The sequence below is a fragment of the Ahaetulla prasina genome, chromosome 4, assembly GCF_028640845.1.
Source record: "Ahaetulla prasina isolate Xishuangbanna chromosome 4, ASM2864084v1, whole genome shotgun sequence".
Classification (NCBI taxonomy): Eukaryota; Metazoa; Chordata; class Lepidosauria; order Squamata; family Colubridae; genus Ahaetulla; species Ahaetulla prasina.
In genome coordinates, this window is record NC_080542.1 from 77,528,682 (window position 1) to 77,543,111 (window position 14,430).

Genomic DNA, 14,430 nt, shown 5'->3' on the forward strand with positions numbered 1-14,430 from the left:
TCCGGGGGCCCAAGATGTCACCAAGGCCCCCCCCAGAACCGGACAGGGCCCGAAAAGGCCCACTGCCGCTCCCCCGATCAGCAGGGCGGCGCCATCTTGGACATGCTCAGTAGTTGGTTGAAAGGACTTTGTCATCTGTGTTTTGAGATATTTTCTCTTTATAAAAAAAAAACAATCTTGGAATTTGGTGGATAAAAAAATAACTAATTCTGTTAAAAATGTTGCTTTATGTTTTTATGATGTCTTCCATATAGGAAGGATTTAAATCTTTTAAATAAAAGATTTAATGTTATTTTTGTGATCAGATTTTTATTCAGACCTTCTCTGAACTATCTGTACGACTGTATATTTCCTTTCAATTGCGTAAATTGGCAACAAGGCAGATCTGACACGTAATGACAGCCGCAGGACACATATAACGACTTCCATAGATTTGCTGACCTAGCGAACGAGAGAAATTTAAGAGGCATCGCCCACAGCACGAACCCAGGCAAAGAAAGCGAGCTCACCTCTGGTGGTCAATCTTGCGCATGCGTTTTCCTTTTATGGGCCCGCCTCCAAGCGAGAAGGCGCGCATGCGCGTCGCTGAAGAATTTTTCACTGCAGCTGCCGAAGCTCGTTGGTGACACTGCGGGCAGTCGCTGGCAGAGTGGCCTGGGGAGCGACGCCGTGAAACAAAAGGGGAAAAGGCGGCGGCACGGGCTCCACGGAAACTTTCAGGAGCTTCGCGCTAGTGGAAAGCGCGAGGTCGATTTGAAGCCTGGTAGAAAAAAAGATAGGATCATGCAAGGGACAAACCCGTGAAGCCCGCTTCCTTTTTCCCTTCGAGAAGCAGCTGAGTCCAAGCTCTCTCATCCTTGCTGCAGCGAGGATCCTTCGTGGCTTCGCTTAACCGGCTTCTTCGGAGTCCCTAGTCTTTTCGTTCGGACGGAACTGATCTTGGGCAAGAAAACTCAGAGCCGCTGGCGCTGGGTGAGAACCGGAATTCGGTAGGGAAGCTGGCAGCCTCTCCTGCCAGAAGGATGGGCGGGGACCCTTCACCTCTCTGGGGAAGATGGTAGGCGGGGAAAGGGTTTCTGATGTCAGGACTTGTCGGAAAGGGTAGGCCTGAGTGCTGGAAGCTCTGGACCTATGTTGGATGTTTATGTGCTTGTATTTATCACGACACCCTGAATATTATTACTCATTTTGAGACATAACTATTGTCTTACGTTGTGGGATTCAGCCAGATCGCACCGGTTCGGCAAACCCGATACTTAACTTTTTATTGAGTTCTGAGAACGGTTGGGGTAAAATCTCCAGTAAATCTCAAATTTCCATGTTAGCGTATAAAATAAACCCATGGTTAAATTAACTATGGGAAAGTCAACCTACATTTTCTGTCAGTATCTCTGACAAGATGTTGCCTGGGGGTTCCTTTAACAGGGTCTTTTTTTTAGGAAGTATGGTTGGAGGGGGAATGGAAGAAAAAGTTGAAAACTAGCCTGCTTGAACTTTCCCTTGTTGGGAAAAGAAACTGGGTCTTCTGTTCTTTATAGCAAAAGGTGAAATTTACTGTATTTACAGTATTGATTATAGCTTAATAGTCAGATAGTTAAAATTAGAAAATTCGGTTAATGATTAATATTTTTATTAAATATAAATTTAATAAAATTTATATTTTATTATATAAAATTCAAAGATATTTATATAAATATAAATAACTTTGAAGAGTTTCATAGGCAAAAAATAGATTGCTGCCCGAATATGACCTAAATATTACGCTCTAGGCATATATTTAGAAATAGTATTTGTGGGCAGAAGGTTTTGTTTCAATAATGGCTTTTTAGTGGTATTCCTTTCCATGCCTTTTTCAAATTGAGAACAGCATTTACATTCTTGATCCTGTTAATTTTAATATGCTGAATCAAGATTAAGTTGATCTAAAATTCTCTTAAAACCAGTGTGGGAAATTAATTATTAATTTTTCTCAGGAATCAATTATGAGTTAAGCAAACTACTATAGAAGTGTTTTGATGCTGTTAAAATGGAGACAGGAAATATAGCATGGTTAATGTACAGGGATTATTGAAGATGTATAAATATAATTAATGTAGGGTCGGGTCTGCCCAGCTACCATTTTAGAATGGTGGGGAGGGAGAAAGGAGGAGAGAATAGGAGGTAGGAAAGAGGAGAAGAGGGGGAGAAGAGGGAGAAGAGGAAGGAAGAGGGGTAGAAGAGGGAGAAGGAAGGTGTAAGACGAGGGAGGAGAAGATGTAGATGTAGAAGGGGAGGAAGGTCTGGAAAGTAGAAGAAGGTAGAAGAGGGAAGAGAGTTAAAAGGAGGGGGTGGTGACTGGGCAAGCCCAACTAATTGTATATGACTGTACATTGGATGAGTTGTTGGATATGAATGTAAAAATAAAACTTTTTTATATATATATAAAAAAGAAAATATAGCATGAGTTGTATGTGGGCCACCTCTGAAATTTTAAAACTACTGGCAGATGTTGTTGATGGTAAATTCTTAGCTAGCTTGGTAAAGGAACTAGAAGTTGTATTTCAGCAATCTCTGAAATTGACAGAACTTCCTCAATTCTTGCCATAAGTTTTTGTGGGTGAGTACAGGTAGTCCTCGGCTTAAAACAGTTCATTTAGTCACTGTTCCAAATTGCAACAGCATTGAAAAAAGTGACATGACCGTTTTTCACACTTATGAACATTGTGGTATCCTCACTGTCACATGATCGAAATTCAAACACTTGGCAACTGACTCATGTTTATGACAGTTACAGTATCCCAGAATCATGTGATCAACTTTTGCAACTTTCTGACAACCAAATTCAATGGGGAAGCCAGATTCACATAACAACCACCTTATTAACTTAGTAACTGCAGTGATTAACTTAAAAACTATGGCAAGATGCCTTATGCCTTATACACTGTATAAGTGTATATGCCTATGCCTTATACACCTATATGTATATGCCTGTGTATATGTGTATATGCCTATGCCTTATACACTGTAAGCCGCCCTGAGTCTTCGGAGAAGGGCGGGGTATAAATGTAAACAAAAAAAAAAAAAAAAGAAAGATCATAAAATGGGACAAAGCTCACTTAACAAATGTCTCATTTGTAGTCATAATATTTTGGCCTCAATTGTAGTCATATGTCAAGGACTACTTATATCTATGTCAAGGACTACTTATATCTACTTTGTCAGCTATGTGATTTGAGTTCCAAGAATGTATACAATATACATTTATTCCAGAAATAAATGTATTTATTCCAGAAATAAATGTATTTATTTATTTATTCCAGAAATAAAAGTATTTATTTATTGAATAAAGTTGATATGCTGCCTCATCAAATAATGCTAGTTAAAATATAGCAACTATAAAACAACAGATACATTTTTTTAGTCATTTTTTTCTCCTTAGTGTTCTCTAGAAAACAGTGGTTTAATTGTAGATTCTGTTGTGGGCTACTTTTGGGGGAGAACGTGTTTTAGTATCAGATACAAAACCATTATTTCTATTTCAGTGACTCTAGGTTTGTTTACAAAACTAACCCAATATGAAAAGAGTAAAAAAATTACTCCCCCTCCCCACAACAAACAATCAAACAAGCAAGCCATGTAATGGGTTCCATCCCACTCTGAGTTCCCCAAGCCTGTTGGCAAAACCAGGTCTTTAGGGGCTTGCAAATGAGTCTAATTTCTATAGGGATGATTATATAGTCTAATTTTATTATATAAAATTATATATAATATATATATATATATATATATATATATATATATATTTATATTATAATATATATTATATATAAATAATATTATATTATACATATAAAAGGTAAAGGTTCCCCTCGCACGTATGTGCTAGTAATTGCCGACTCTAGGGGGCGGTGCTCATCTCCGCTTCAAAGCCGAAGAGCCAGTGCTGTCCGAAGACGTCTCCGTGTCATGTGGCCGGCATGACTCAACGCCAAAGGCACACGGAACGCTGTTACCTTCCCACCAAAGGTGGTTCCTATTTTTTCTATTTGCATTTTTACGTGCTTTCAAAACTGCTAGGTTGGCAGAAGCTGGGACAAGTAATGGGAGCTCACCCCGTTACACGGCAGCACTAGAGATTCGAACTGCTGAGCTGCCAACCTTTCGATTGACAAGCTCAACGTCCTAGCCCCTGAGCCACCGCATCCCTATGACTATATATTTATATATTTTCTGAGGTTTTCGCGGGTGTTTGTATGTAGGTCTTTGGTTATTCGGGTTTTCTCCCGTGTAAAATTGGAAGTGTCTTGGCTACGTTTCGACGAAGTCTCATTCGTCATCTTCAGGCTTCAGCTTCGTGCTTCTGGGACCGCAGCTGCAACATTAGCCATTTCAAACCCTTCTAATCCATACGTGCAGCAGACTGACACCCACTATGAAGATGTAGCACGACCACGAACATGAAGCCAAACAACAGCAATGCAGCTCACCAGCTCAAATCCCCCTGCAACTCAGACTAATCTGAGCACAACCAAGCCCCCACCCAAACAGGACACACCCCCATCCAATCAGAGCACAAAACCCCCCCATCCAATCAGAGCACAGCCAAGCTCCCACCCAATCAGTTCAAACCCCCACTAGCAGTTAAAAAGGAAGAAACAGCTGCAATCACACATTGCTCCCAGAAGCACGAAGCTGAAGCCTGAACATGAGGAATGAGACTTCGTGGAAACGCCGCCAAGACACTTCCAATTTTATGCGGAGAAAACCCCAATAACCAAAGACCTACATATATATATATATATATATATATATATATATATATATATATATAATATTATTATATATATATAATATTATTATTATAAATATTATTACATATATATTATATATTATATAAAATTATATGTATAATATATATATATATATATATATATATATATATATATATATATATATATATATATATATATATATATATATACACACACACACATACATATATACATACATTATATATATAATATTAATTATATAGTCTAATTTCTATAGGGATGATGTTGCAAAGGGAGGGAGCCATCACAAAGAAACCCTTTTTCTGGTTCCCTCCAGATGTATGTTCTTAGGAGAGGGAACCCACAACATTCTCTGCCTCTTTATGTGGTGGGTCAGGTGGATCTAACCGGGAAGATATGATCCTTCAGATAATCTGGTCCCAAGCTACATAGGGTTTTAAATCAGCAGCTTGAATTGTACCCTGAAGCAAATCACAGCTCCTGTAAAAGTGATACTTGTGCACATCTGGGTCTGCACAAAACCATGTGGGCCATCTTGAACTTGGACTCAGCCTTCCATCCTTCTGTGGTTGGTAAAAATGTGGATCCAGATTGTTGGGGGCAATATTGTAACACTGCAAACTGCTCAGACAGTGCTGTAAAACACTATGGAGCAGTGTATGTAAGTCTAAATCCTATTCCTATTTCTGGATAATTGGGCAAGAACCTGCTCCAGGTGCCTCTACTAGACCAGCAACCATGCTGGCATCTAATTGTGAATGAAGCTGAGTGATTTTGTCTTCCAGTAAATCAGAAAATTCCTCAGCACGCCCCTTCAGGTAGACCTCTGTATCTTTCTTCCCTAGAAGAAGATAGCTCACCTTAAAGAAAGTCACTGGCTAATTATTTGCAGACACAATTAGTGTGAAGATTTGGGGGCATTCCAGTGTTTAATGTTATTCCTATGATTTTGGCTTAAAAGGTCCAAATAAATATTCTCTTTCCTCAGTAGTAAAAAGGTTCTTTGGCCTAGTTTACTCCTTTCATATTAGCTATTCAAGAAATTATAAATGCTCTGCCCAATTTCGATCCAATCCAATGAAAATTTATTTTAAATACACTCAGGATTGCAGTATAACAAGTAAAATAATTTTATTGAGGTCTAGTCTTGTCAGTTCAACTTAATACATGTTATCTATCTCTTTATAAATTGTTTAAATATTCCATTAGGGCATATTCTCAATCTAACTTAATGGGAAGTTATCCTTCTGTTGTCTTAAACTTCTAATTGCAATCTCTGTCAGGGTTTTTTTTAAAAAAGGACAGGAATTTTCCTCTCTTATAGTATGTTTTTCTTCCTCTTTGCAGAAGAAATAAAGTTAATTGTCCTAGAAATAAAATTATTTGTTTACAAGTAAATGAACTCTGTAAATATGCATACAGAAAAATGAAATGAGAACTATTATATTCTGTGGGTTCCGTAATAATTGAGTCTCCACAGATGTTCACACATAACGTTTATTTTTAACTCACAGAGACCAGCAACAACACAAGAACAGCGCGCCTGCTTTGACAGCCCTTTTATACTCGTCTGTCAAAGCGGGAGCCAATCAGAACAGAACAAGAAACCATCTCCACCACTAGGGGCCGCCACTGCTGGTGCAGGACATAACACTTCTTTCCTCCTAGCTTGCGCAATCGTAATCCTGGAGATACGCTGGGCGCCGCTTGATTCGACTGGACCTTCGTGGCTCCGTTGTAGCCATGGTCACTGGCTGGCCCAACTCCTCAGCCTCTTCTGTGGGGGACTTCTCCGGCCCAGGGACCCCTAGCCCCTCCACCGGCAGAGCAGACAGGGCTTCCTCTCGGTTATCAGGTACAGGGGCTGGGCGTCTTATTCCCTTGGAGCTTAGCTTCTCTGCCCGGGATGATTGGGTTGGGCTACCTCCTGACTCTTCCTGAGTGTCCCACTCTGGCAGCTGCCAGTCCCCGACCTGACGCCGGGCCCTGAGCTGGTCACAATGTCTGCGTCACTCTCTACCCTCATCCAACTCGACCCTGTATGAGCACGGGCCGGTGATTCCCATGATCTTTCCTGGGAACCATAGGGGGTGGCCGCTGTAATTCCGGGCATACATCGCCTCCCCCAAATCAAATCTCCTGTTTGCCCCCATGGAGTTCAATGGCTGACTAGGTGAGTATTGGGGGTGCAATCTATCAAGTGTGGTCCTCAAACGCCTGCCCATGAGTAACTCTGCTGGGCTCTTATTCGTAAGTGGGCACGGCGTGGAATGCTGCTCCAGGAGGTACTCATCCAACCTCTCCTGCCAGCCCCCTGGGCCCGACCTGGCCAATGCCTCTTTCACTGACCGGACTGCTCGTTCTGCCCGGCCATTACTGGCCGGATGAAACGGGGAAATGAGAGCATGGCGTATTCCTAGGCCCGCTAAGAACGACTCAAACTGGGCGGACGTTAGCTGTGCCCCGTTGTCCGAGACCACAAGGTCGGGCAACCCATGGGTTACAAACAACCATCGCAAAGTTCTAATGATGGCTTCTGAAGTGGTGGAATGCATTAGTGCGATTTCCACCCACTTCGAGAAAGCATCGACGACCATTAAGAATACTTGCCCCTGGTAGGGCCCCGCAAAATCTATATGGATGCGGGACCAAGGACCCCTAGGCTCCTCCCACTCTCTAGGGGGAGACTCAGGCGGCAGTGGTCTTGTCTCCTGACACCGGTGACAGGCCGACACACAGGCCTCTATGTCTTTATCTAGTCCTGGCCACCACAGGTAGTTCCTACCCAGGGCCTTCATCCTAACAATGCCCGGGTGACCCCGGTGAAGTGTCCCTAGAATGGACTGTCGGAGGGGGGGCGGAACTACAACCCTATGCCCCCAGAGGAGGCAACCCTGTTGGGTAGAGAGCTCATGCTGCCTTCGCTTATAAGGCTGCAATTCAGGGCTGACAGGACCCTGGGGCCATCCATGGAGAACCCAATCAAAAACTTTTGAGATGACTCTGTCCAAGCCAGACATTCTAGCAATGTCACAAGCAGTAACGGGAAAGGAGGAACCGTCAATCAGAAAAACATGGGACGCTGGAGCCGGGTCTTCCACCTTGGTCATCAATGGGCAACGGCTCAGCGCGTCAGCATGGCCCAAATGTTTCCCAGGCCTATAGACCAGGGAATAGGAATAAGCCGCCAGGAACACCGACCATCTGGTCATTCTTGATGATAGTACTTGCGGAGTCTGTCTGTCCCCGGCCAAAAGCCCCAACAGTGGCTTGTGATCGGTAACAAGTTCAAACGGGCGACCGTAGAGATAGTCATGGAACCGCTTGACCCCCGTGACCAACGCCAATGCTTTGTTATCCAACTGCGAGTAGTTGCGTTCCGCGGCGGCCAAGGTTTGAGAAAAGAATGCAATCGGGGCTTCCGACCCATTGGGCAGCTGATGACTCAACACAGCGCCGACCCCATACTGAGACGCATCACAGGAGAGGACAAGCGGCAGGTTTTCGTTGAACTGTGTAAGAACTGCATTAGACACCAAGAGTTGCTTGACAGCCTGGAAAGCAGCAGCAGCATTCACACTCCAAACCCAAGGGGACCTGCTATCCAACAGGCGGTGGAGAGGCTCTGCAACCGAAGCGTTGTGTGGCAGAAAGATTGCGTAAAAGTTTAAGAGCCCCAGGAATGCCTGTAACTCTGACTTGCTGCGGGGTGTCGGCACATCAAGGATTGCCTTGGTCTTGGCCGTAGTGGGGTGTAAACCCGACCTATCCACTAGGAACCCTAGGAATTCTACCTGGGGCACAGCAACTACACACTTGCTTTTCTTAACTTTGAGCCCCACATCCCTGAACTTAACTAGCACCTGGCATAGTCTGGACATCAGTTCCGGAGTGCTTGCTGCCAAAACCAACACATCGTCGAAATACGGCACTACTCCGGGTAGTCTGTGGAGTAGGCCTTCCATGAGGCATTGGAACAACCCCGGGACCACACTGACGCCAAATTGAAGGCGGCGGCACTTGAACGCCCCTCGGTGAGTGACAATCGTCTGTGCTGCCGCTGTGGACTCATCCACAGGCAATTGTTGGTATGCCTGTGCCTAAGTCAAGCCTCGCGAAGATGGATCCTTGCCCCAAGGAGTGCAGCAGATGCTGCACCACTGGCACTGGATATGCATGGGCTTGTAATGCTCGATTAATGGTTGCCCTATAGTCCGCGCAGATGCGGATTGAATCATCCGCCTCAATGGGAGTCACAAGGGGGGTCTCCCATTGGGCATAATCTACTGGTTCTACTGGGCAATGAGTTTGTCCAATTCTGCATCCACCCTAGGCTTCAGGGCAAATGGCACCCGGCACGGTTTTAATCTGCGCGGCACCACTCTAGGGTCTACGTTAAATGAAACAGGCATTCCGGTATATTTTCCCAACTGGCCATCGAACACAGTGGGAAATTCCCTGACCAGTGTATCCAGCTGACTAGCTCCAATCGAGTTAACACCCTGAATAGTCAAACCCAGGGCTTCAAACCAATTAAGCCCCAGAAGACTAGGTAATGAGCCATCTACAACTACCAGTGATAGGCGGCCTACAAATTTCTTGAATTGTACCCTGAATTTCCCACTACCCACAATGGGAATTGGCCGTCCCTGATAGTCTTTTAATAACAGCGCACAAGGCTTCAGATGCTTCTTAGTGATAGTAGGCACCAGACGCTTTATCGTGCTCCAGGAGACAATGGAAGTTGCAGATCCGGTATCAACTTCCATCAGGCACGACCGCCCTTCGATCAGGACGGAAATTCGGATTTTCTGCTGGACCGGTTCCTCAGATCGCCACCTGATCCCTGTTCCTCCCATCTCATCACCGAAAATGGCATAGCAGTCATCCTGCGGCCTCCTGGATCTCAGGTGAGGTCGTCTTCCAAGGGAAGGGCCGGCTGACAGACCCTTTTGTGGAACCCTCTCAGGCTGGACCGATCGGCAAACCCGGGCAATATGGCCCCGTCGGCCGCAACGGCGGCAAATTGCGTCTTTGAAATTACAGGTGGCTCATATATGATTTCCCCCACACTCAAAACAGCCAGTCAGAGGGAGGCTATCTCCCGCATGAGTATTTGGTTTCTTAACCTCTTTAAGGCGATGGACAGCGTCTTCCTCCTCCTCCTCCTCATATAGTGGATCAGCTTCGCTGCAATGAATTGTTGCTTCTTTTGCTATCTGCGGGCTCTGCCCTCGAGGCATATCAGCTAATGAGAGAGTGGCCAGCTCTGAGGCACATGCTCATCTAATGCCATCTGAAATGTGAGGTCCTGCTTAGCGATGAGACGCCGCTTGAGGCGTTCATCCCGGACACCGCTGACGAGCCGGTCCAAAAGGTAATCATCCAGATCAACAAATTCGCAATGGCGCGCCACTTTCCGTAAAGCGGCTACATACTGGTTTATCAATTCCCCCTCAGCCTGATCCCTATGGTAAAACAGTTGCCACCGGGCGATTCTGGAGGGTGTCGGGGCGTAATGTCTTTTTAATTTACCCATGAAGTCATCCCAAGTCCCTGCATGAATTGACTGGGGGGCCATCAATGTCATGGCTGTCTCGAACATTTCTGCCCCACAGAAACCCAGGAAATAAGTACGCTTCCTTTCACTAGATAGGTTTGTATACTCATTGGAAATAAGAAAGCATTCAAAACGGGCTACAAACACCTCCCACAATTTGGTCACTGAGTTAAAAGGCACAAAGTTCTGAGGCGATGCCATGGTTTGCTCTGTAGGACAGGGATCTGAATAGCTCTGAGGAGAAATTCACACTTTGGCTCGCTCAGCAGCTCAGCAACTCAGTACTTTCCTCAGTCCTTGTCACCAGTATTATATTCTGTGGGTTCCGTAATAATTGAGGCTCCACAGATGTTCACACATAACGTTTATTTTTAACTCACAGAGACCAGCAACAACACAAGAACAGCGCGCCTGCTTTGACAGCCCTTTTATACTCGGCTGTCAAAGCGGGAGCCAATCAGAACAGAACAAGAAACCATCTCCACCACTAGGGGCCGCCACTGCCAGTGCAGGACATAACAAGAACAGCTATATAAATTAATAAAATTGAATTGTGGTTTAATAGTTATTTCAAGTTAGATTATATTTTTTTTTTGGATGCTTGTATGATCTAATGTAATGAATTTCTGGAAAAAAATTGAGTTTATTCCTCTTCAGGTCTGTATTGGTTCACTTCTTGTCTATTTGAATTCCATAATACAGTACGGTAGTCAAGTTTATTTATTTCCCAAAAGGCTGGACTGATATTGGAGAAATCAAATGAAGGTGTTGTGACCCAGGTTCCTGGACCCGGACTCCTGGACTCGGATGATTCAGAAAGTGAGGGAGAAGACCTGGCCAGCCCTGCTTCTCTTGAGCCCTTTCCCTCCCTGGCACCCACTCAAAGGGAGGAGGAGGGGCCGGCACAGCCTGATTCCATGGAGCCTCCTTCTGATTTGGCAACGCCCCAAGAACAGTTTTGGAGTGATGCAAGGTTACGTAGACGTGATCGCCGTGCGCAGCAGCGGAAGAGTTGGGACAAAGCCAAGTCATAATTGTCATGCAGTGACATCTGCAGAGACTATAAATAGGAGGCGGGACTTCCTGGTTTTTTGTCTTGGACAAAGTAATGAATTGGCGCGAGCTAATGAATTGGCGCGAGCTAATGAATTGGCGCGAGCTAACTGTTTCAATGGAGGGAAGAATATATTCGTGAGTAATTCTGGCCTTATCTATAATTTCCTCGTTATCTCCAGAAACTTGGCAGGCCCGTGGGTAGACGTGGCCAGGACATGTATCTATGTAAATAAAAGGAAAAAAGGAAGGCCTCTGACGGACTCTTTGCTGGGAGTATTGGGGGAAGGGAAACAGAACATTTTGTCCAAGACCTGACTAAAACATCTTCCACCAAAGATGGATCAGCAGCAGGTACAGCAGCAGTTAGAGCAGCTACAAGTGGCTAATCAACAGCTCCAGCCGCAAGTGGCTCACTTGGCAGGCCAACTTGCTGCTAGCAATGTGCCTGCAGCCCCCCCCATCCTCCCACTCCTCCTCCTCGTCGCAAGTGCCCGATAACAGTGCCGGATAAGTTTTCTGGGCAGCCTGAGATGTTCCCGACCTTCTTGGGACAGTGCCAGCTCTACATGGCTATGAGGCCAGAGGATTTTCCAGACGACCGGGCTAAGGTGGCCTTCGTGATTAACCTTCTTTCCGGCTCGGCTGCTCGATGGGCCACGCCCCTCTTGCTCCAGGACAGCCCCCTGCTGGCGGACAAACAGCGTTTTTGGCAGCACCTGCGCACCATGTATGAGGACCCCGTTCGAATGCTGACGGCAACCAGGCGCCTTAAGGAACTCCGTCAAGGGAAACGCCCCCTGCAGGAGTACATCGCCGAATTTCGTCTTTTGTGCCAGGACTCTGACTGGAATGATGCAGCGCTGGTGGACGCGTTCCAGGAGGGACTCTCAGAGGAATTGCAAGACGAGCTGGCCCGTGGGCGCCACGGACCCTCGACAACTTGGTGCCCCTTTGTCTCCGCCTCGATGCCCGTCTGCAACGGCGACCATCCCGTCGCACCCCCCGGGACCCGCCGTCGACATCTGCACCCCCACTTCCTGCACCACCAGCACCCCGGGTCGCCCCACGTTTTGTAACCGCTGCGGAAGAGCCCATGGAGTTGGGAGCGGTCAGACCTCGCCTGACAGCCCAGGAGCGGATCCGGAGGCGCCAAGGAGGATTGTGCCTGTACTGTGGAGAGCCCGGCCACTTCGCCGCTTCTTGCCCCAGAAAGCGAAGTGGGGCACGCACACCGGTCCCCGAATCACAACGTGACCAATCGGGAAACGGAGCAGGCCCGACCTCGGGGAAACCCTAGGTCGGGCACGTACTAAGCCCCCACTGGACGTTGCGGAAGTAGACTCTGGGCCCCCTCGGCATCTGATTCTGGACACACGGATATGGTTGGGGAACCAGTCGGACGGGCTCCAGGCGCATGCGCTGGTGGACTCGGGGCCACAACAAACTTTATGGACCAGGCCTTTGTGACCCAGTTTGCGGTCCCCGTGGTTCCGGTGGACCCTCCGATGCGGGTAGAGACAATTGATGGACGAGAACTGGTGTCCGGCCCCATTAAATTCGCCACCCAGCCTTTGCGCCTGGCTATTGGGGACCATGAGGAGGCGATCCAGTTTTATGTCACGGCGGACCTTCATTTTCCCTTGGTCCTTGGGATGGCCTGGCTTCGGACCCACGATCCTCAGGTGGCCTGGTCGCGGAACGCCATCTCTTTCCCGAGTCTGCAGTGCGTCGATCACATCCGCCACACCTGTGCCGGCCAGAACGTCCCCACCGCTGCCATCACCTTGCCTCCTGAGCTGACGGACTTCGCCGACGTGTTCAGCGAGAAGGAGGCGGACCGACTACCCCCGCATCGGCCCTACGATTGCCCCGTGGACCTTCTGCCCAACGCACAACTGCCTGTGGGACGCCTGTATTCCATGTTGGAGCCCGAGTTGGCCGCCCTCAGGGACTTCCTGGACAAAAACCTGGCCCGAGGGTTCATCCGGCCTTCAAAGTCCCCTCTCTCGGCCCCGGTCCTCTTCGTGAAGAAGAAGACAGGGGACTTGCGCCTGTGCTGTGATTACCGCCGGCTAAATGCCATTACGGTACGAAATCGCTACCCCCTGCCGCTCATCCCGGAGCTACTGGAGAGGTTGCGGAGGCCACGATCTTCACCAAGCTCGATCTCCGGGGCCTACAACCTGGTGCGGATGCGAGAAGGAGACGAATGGAAGGCGGCATTCGCACCCGACACGGACACTACGAATACACTGTCATGCCATTTGGGTTGACCAATGCTCCGCCGTTTTCAGCACTTCATGAACGACGTGTTCCGAGACATGTTGGATCGGTTCGTGGTTATCTACCTGACGACATCCTGATTTACTCGGTCCAGGAAAGCCACCTTCGACACGTCGGTCTGGTTCTGCAACGCTTGCGGGAGCAACAACTCAATGCGAAGCTGGAGAAATGCGTCTTCTTCCAGACTTCCATAGAATTCCTCGGGCATATCATCTCGCCCGAGGGCATAGCCATGGACCCATGTAAAGTAGAAGCTTTGTGTAGCTGGGAAGCCCATCGTCGGGTAAAGGATGTTCAGCGCCTGCTGGGCTTCGCCAACTACTACCGGACCTTCATCCCGGGCTTCGCCACACTGACGGCTCCACTTACCCAGCTCCTCAGGAAGAAGGTTGCGTTCCAGTGGGGTCCCCCGCAGCAAGAAGCATTCACACACCTCAAGAAAGCCTTCGTCACGGAACCCGTCCTGAGGCATCCCGACCCGCTCCGGCCTTTTGTGGTGGAAACGGACGCGTCCAATGTGGCTCTGGGAGAGGTGCTGCTACAGGCTCCGACGAATGGTGGCACACTTTTTCCCTGCGCTTACTACTCCCGGAAACTCAATCCTTCCGAGCGCAACTACACTATCTGGGAAAAAGAGTTGCTGGCTATCAAGGCTGCATTCGAGGCTTGGCGACACCATCTGGAGGGGGCCCGACATCAGGTGGAGGTCCGAACGGACCATCGGAATCTCGAGCACCTCACCACAGCTCAGAAGTTGAA

At 47.4% G+C, this 14,430-nt stretch overlaps 1 protein-coding gene across 24 annotated transcripts in view; it reads left to right on the forward strand.

Moving 5' to 3' along the window:
• Nucleotides 1-511: 511 nt before the first annotated feature.
• LRRFIP2 (LRR binding FLII interacting protein 2) overlaps nucleotides 512-14,430 on the forward strand; it is a 175,849-nt gene continuing 161,930 nt past the window's right edge. For 7 of the 24 annotated variants that reach the window (XM_058179877.1, XM_058179879.1, XM_058179883.1 and 4 more), the window contains exon 1: nucleotides 522-972. The gene's annotated coding sequence lies outside the window, so the exon portion shown is untranslated. Of the gene's footprint in view, nucleotides 990-14,430 lie in introns of all 24 variants that reach the window. The other 17 variants (XM_058179886.1, XM_058179888.1, XM_058179889.1 and 14 more) reach the window with 9 other exon arrangements.